General features: G+C 40.4%; 1 pseudogene; it reads right to left on the minus strand.

Annotated features, from left to right (window-relative positions):
* Nucleotides 1-1056: 1056 nt before the first annotated feature.
* LOC134379086 (thioredoxin-like) lies at nt 1057-1411 on the minus strand (annotated as a pseudogene).
* Between the last annotated feature and the right edge of the window lie 4791 nt (nt 1412-6202).

Here is a 6202-nt window from a genome sequence, read left to right on the forward strand (position 1 = left end):
GTGTTTCAGAATTCTTTCAGCTCTAGATTTTATAATGTACTTGCAAAGTATTGGTAAGAATGCAGATTTTCGTTTTCAAACAAGTCTTTTCCTAGTCCCATCTTCCTAGTGCTGGAAATTCTGAAAACATTCACACGTGATGAATCTCTGAAGTAGTCTACATGCCCTCTGTGTAATATTTTCTCTTCTGCCACCAGAGCTCTTTCTTAAACATGAGTCCAAATTAAGGGTCAGCAAACTTTTTCTGTAAAGAGCCAAATTGTAAATATTTTAAGTTTTATGAGCCACAGAGTCTTCATGTCTATTGCAACTACTCAACTCTCCCTCTTTGTAGAGCAAAAGCAGCCACAGATAACATATAAAGAATGGGTAAGCCTGTGTTCCAATAACATTTTATTTACAAGAACAGGCAGATTTGGCCCTCAGACAGTAGTTTGCTGACTCCTGGTCAAAATCATGTCACTGCATTACTTAAAATCCCTTGATGGTTTCCCATTACAGCACAATAAAGTTCAACATATCTAGCCTGATAAACAGGACTCTTTGTAATCTCGCCCCATTGTATCATTTGACTATTATTTTCAACTATATCCTAAACTGTCCTCCAGGATATTGTGCTGATTACATTCTGGGTAGGTTACCTATCCACCAACAGGGCCTTATGGTCTCCAGCAGCCCTGGTGTCCTGCTTCCCAATTAAACCAACATCTCTGCTACAGCTGACACGGGTCTAGGACTAGGTCTTTGATTCTACAGGCCCTGCCATGCAGTTTGAATCCTAATTCCTTAATCTTAATTAATAACCACAGATGCCTATGTTTAACCAATTGAGTAGTCATCAAAAAATGATCATGTGGAGATATATCCATATGTATGGGTTGTGTAAAAGATTCAGACTGCTGATTTTTTATGCATATTTTTCCTTCTTTTTTTAAAGAGTAGAATTAGTATTTTGCTGTCTTTCATAATCAGATGACAGTTGGATATATAGTTTTCATATTTGATCTTTCTTTTTGTACATCAAAAAATTATGAATTGTAAATAGCTGATGGCTGGTTATGTTCTCAGAAAAAACGATGAGATTAATTCAATAATGGTGGCTTCAAGTTTTTCCTTGTTAGCTCCAAAAAAGTTCACCCACCTTTTCTCCCTCTGTAAAAGACTGGAAGATTGGCATGCATTTGACGTCACCCTGTGCAGCACCATCCTGACGGTGATTTACATCTACTTCAAAGAATACCATGCCTGTATACTTCTTAGACAGGGAATGAAAGTGAGGCTTCATCACTTCACAAGGCCCTCTCCACAAGGCTGAGAAGTCAACTACTGCTAGTTTGTCTCCTGCACTGTTCACGGCTTCCTGAAAAGTGGACTTGCACTTCGTCTGCTTTAACACTTTGGCTGCTGGCATCTAACAAGGGACCCATAAGAACCTCTACATACATTTTTAAGTTGTTAAACATATTTATCGAATTCTTTAGCAAATTCAAAATAGCAGTAGTGAGGTTTCTTAAATATGTAGTTGGTGAAGAAGGAGTTGGAGTGATACAGCCCACGTACATTCAGGAAACACTTTCAGTTCTGAAGATGATAAAACACACTGTACCATTAGTGGAGATACAATAAAAGATTGAGATAATTGAATTAAAATGTTAATAAACAGGGTTCACAGAACAGAAAAAACATTCTTTTGAGTGTTCATTCATTCATTCCATGGGTAGTTATTGCTGGCATACTTTGTTCTACGTGTTTGATATTCTAAAATATTTGGATGTTAAAGATGTTGTGAATAAATACCCATGACCAGTATTTTGGATACTAGCCCAATGCATATTTGAAACAACTGCCATATCTTGGACCTCTGACTCTATTTGGGGTATGTGTTTTTTTGTGGTGAGACAATATTAAAATTTGGGCATTAAAGCGCTATCTTTTGTGGAAAAACAGTTAAAGTTGATGTTGTTATTTCAGTGAAGTGGTCGTCAGAGTTCTATTTGATCTGATGTATTTTGTCAGTCAGCTTCTCAATGTTAATGTCTCTACCAGACTGAAGTAACCTGTCGTCTTCTAGAATAGTAGCCAAATTTAACTCAAATTAATCCTAAAATGAAAGGTGACACCTTTAATCAAGGTAAACACTTTGGTGGCCACTTTGGAAATACATTTTTAAAAGGGACTTCTTCAATCAGATGGTGTCTTTTTTTTTTTTTTTTTTGTCTTTTTCGTGACCGGTACTCAGCCAGTGAGTGCACCGGCCATTCCAATATAGGATCCGAACCCGCGGCGGGAGCGTCGCTGCGCTCCCAGTGCCGCACTCTCCCGAGTGCGCCACGGGCTCGGCCCCAGATGGTGTCTTGACGACATACTCAGTACAAAGTAAACATGGAATTGGCTTCTAGCAAGAATGAATTGCTTTCCTTATTCTTTGACCAAAGATGGCTCAGAGCAGTGCACTTGGCCCCACTCTGAAGTGGACGCCCCTACCCATGTTCAATGATGATGATGATGATGACAGTGCAGGGTATGGTTTGCCTCTGTCCTGGGGTCCACCTTCCCTGGGAGCCTCCTGATGATGGCCACCAGGTCAATAACTTGTTCCACAAGAGCAGTCCTGGGCTCAGACTTCTAGCCCAGCTCTCGCTGCTCTGACTGTTTTTCTCTCTGGTGTGTCCTGTATTAGCCTTTCTTGCTTTATAGTGGAAGGACCTCATATTTGTTTGAGAGCGTGGGGGAAAATTGGGGAAAGGAGGTCATTTTTGTCATTTTGGTTCCAGGTTACATATCTTTCCTAACCTAAGCATAAAGAGTCCCTAGGTTATCTACCATGGCTTAGAGTGCTGGGCCACAGGCTTAGAGCATTAAAATAAAACAATAAAAATCATCAAGACAAAAGTAATTATTTCTCCCATAACCTAGAGCTCCACTCACCAGAGGTAATGCCTTTCAACTGTTTCTAATGTATATTTCCAGAAATTTTTCATGCTTATATACCCATGCATAATTTAGAAGCATATAAAATAAAATTAAAATAGCATTATTTTAAAAATATATATGCACAAATGAGATTAAGCCATTGTATAATTTGCTTTTGTAAATTTAACAATCTTTTTTTTTTTTTTTAATGCAGGTTCCTCCTGGTACCAGAGTTGTCCTGAGATGCAGACAGCCTGTGGCTTGCTGGGAAATGCAGTGACTTCTGCACCTGATTTCCCTTTTTTGGAGGAAGAGAGTCAATATCCTAATCAGCCCATAACCCAAAGGAAACATCCTCTCTCACATCCATGGGATTTGAGGGATTCCTAAATCTTTCAAAGAAACACAAAAGTATGGGATTATTGACACTGTTAGATAATGTTGGTAGATTAGAAATTTTAAGCTGTACGTGTGTGTGTGTGTGTGTGTGTGTGTGTGTGTGTGTGTGTGTGTGTGTGTGTGTGTGTGAGATCAACATCCTATGTTTTAGTCCCACTATTTTGAGATCTTGGAATATATTCTACAGAAATAGAAGTTTCAATAAATTTAACAATATCTTGAATTGTTTCATAGCAGCACATAGAGACCTACCTCATTCTTTCAATGGCTGCATAGTTTTTCACAGCGGTACAATAACATATTCAATGAAGGATTAATTGCTTTAAAGATAATAGATATCAGATTGAACAGAGAGTGCTGAGTTGAAGATATTTCTCCCAAGGCAAAGATTTCTTTTAAATTTACCTAAATTTATTCCTCTCTCTCTTTCTTTTTTTCTGGAAAATAAAAATTCAACTTTACACGTGTTGTTGGAACTGTGAGTTTTGGAGATGCTAATGTTAACATTAGTTGGAATAACAGCAATAAAAAGAATTACAACAATAAAAATTGTGTCTGGCTACTATCCCAAGGTATTAATCTATGTCTTGATTATTTCTTCCTTCCTCAGTCCCTGACAACTCCTCCTTCAAGACAGTTTATGTAGACAACAGCCACCTGCATCTGAAACAGCCCCAAAGACTAAGAAATTTATAGCGAGCCCAGTGGCTGAAATGTCAGGCCAGGAGATGTGAGAGCTTCTCTGAGTTCTCAGAAACTACATAATACTTGGGTTGGAGAAGAGGGAAAGAAAGGCAAAGAAACTACTCGTAGAGAGGAAGGAATGTGGAAAAAACCTGGGTGAGAGAGGAATGGAGAAGAACCAGTCTGGGAGCTGAGTGAATGTGGACTCTGCTCTGAGTGACCTCCTGTTCCCAGAGACTCCCGTTGGTATCTAGTTCTCTCTCTCCCCTTCCCTCCCCTAGTTCATCACCTGTGATCAATCTTGCAAAAGAAAGTTTTTGTTATTGTCATTGGGCCGCTGGGACATCCTAGGGAGGCCTGATCCCCTGACCCAGGCAGGACTGGACAGGGCAGTTTATAAATATTTCTGTGACTAGTCTGGCTGTAGACACACAGGTCTCATGCACAGTACTGTAGTCAAAGAATGGAGAATGCAAAAGTTAACAAAGACCCATTGAGAAATGAAGTTAACGAGTATGGACAACTCTTGAATTCTGCTATAAAGAAGAGCAGAGAAATGAGACTGTTGGGTTAAAAGAAGGTGGTAATTACAATCTCAATCATAACACAGTAATTTATATCTTTGAAAGCTTACTATGTGCAGATGCTGGGTTGAGTCCTTTGTAATTTTTATCTCAGTTAATCATTCCAACAACCTAGGGTGTGTGTGGTGTGTGTGTGTGTGTGTGTACGTGCGTGCGTGCGCGCGCGCGCGCGCGTGTGTATTCATATGGCTGAGCAAGAAGGAATTTTCCCAATTTTATAGATGAAGGCTTGGAATTATTAAGCTACTTGTCTTAGGTCCCACAGCTAGTTAAGCAGCATCAGTAGCTGAATTTAGGCAACCTCTCTCCAGACCCTGAACCCTCACCCGCTGGACCATACTGCTTTCCTTGATTAGTAGGAAAAAAATATTAGAAGGGCATGCACATCTTCCTACTGAGGATGAGTAAAGATAGCAGGTGTAAGAAGGAACACGACTGAAGGAAAGTGCGTGCGTTGTCTAGACTATGCAGTCTAGGAATTTTTGAGAAAGATAAATAAGAAAAGGACCTTAAAGTCATCCAGGGCAAGCAATCCAATCCAGCTAATGAGAGTGGATTTAGATGGGATGTGGGGGGATGGTGGAGCTCAGAGTGGAGGCAGAGCTAGCTGCAGGTGCTGGGTAGTTGTGGAGAGAGCAATTTCATTTTGAACATGGAAGCTGTGCTTGGAACCCTGACAAAAAATGTCATTTTACTTAAAGACAGGGGTCTGAAAGAAGAACCTCAAGAAAAAGGTCAGACCAAAATGTTCCTTGTTACTACATTTTTGCACTTGTATTTTGCTATTTAGTTATTTTCTCAACTGGAAAATACTCTTTTTAAAAAGTAGAGTGACTTGTGCATATGATTGGACTGTCGGAAATATCAAGGTGAACCTGAGGTGGGAGTTGTGCTAGTGCTATTGTCTGCCACTCCAGTGTCCCTGCCTCCTTCTGCCAACAGCTCCAGCTTTCACTGGGTGCCTATTCCCACCCCCAGGCCTCAGACAATTATTTCCTTATATTTCTGTGGCTACAGTGATTGGCTCAGCCATGGACATATGACCTAAGTCACTCCAATTGAAATGTATCAGTTTTGCTGGGCGTGCTGGGACATAGATCTTTTTTCCATCTGCTGGATTTGAATCTGGGAGGGTTTAGCCCTGGCGGCTGCTGGCCACCTGATGACCGGAGAGGACAGCTGTGTGAAAATGCAGCATTCACATATGTGGAGCAGAGTATGTCTTAGCAAGAAAGAATACTGGTGCTGGTTTCATAGCTTTTGTCAGTCATGCCTGAGGTCCTCCCCTGGATTTTGCAGTTAGGGGAGACAAAAAGCCTTTCTTAAGTGATACTTAATCTGATTCCTGAAAGAAAGTAGTGGTTAGGTTAAGAGAAGGTCCGCTTGAGCAGAGGAAGCACCATGTGCAAAGGCGCTGAGGTGGACAGGAACTTTGCTCTTGTGACAAACAAAAAAGCCAGTGTGGTCAGAGAACTGTGGAGAGTAGAATGGAGTGAAGCTAGAGAGAAGGCAGGAACCAGATGATGCAGAACCACGCAAGCCACTGCAAGATTGTATTAATCAAGTTTCTTTTGCTTGTAAGTAAAGGAAAATGGAATACTACTCAGCCATTAAAAAAAAAA

The sequence above is a fragment of the Cynocephalus volans genome, chromosome 5 (assembly GCF_027409185.1).
Source record: "Cynocephalus volans isolate mCynVol1 chromosome 5, mCynVol1.pri, whole genome shotgun sequence".
Lineage (NCBI taxonomy): Eukaryota > Metazoa > Chordata > Mammalia > Dermoptera > Cynocephalidae > Cynocephalus > Cynocephalus volans.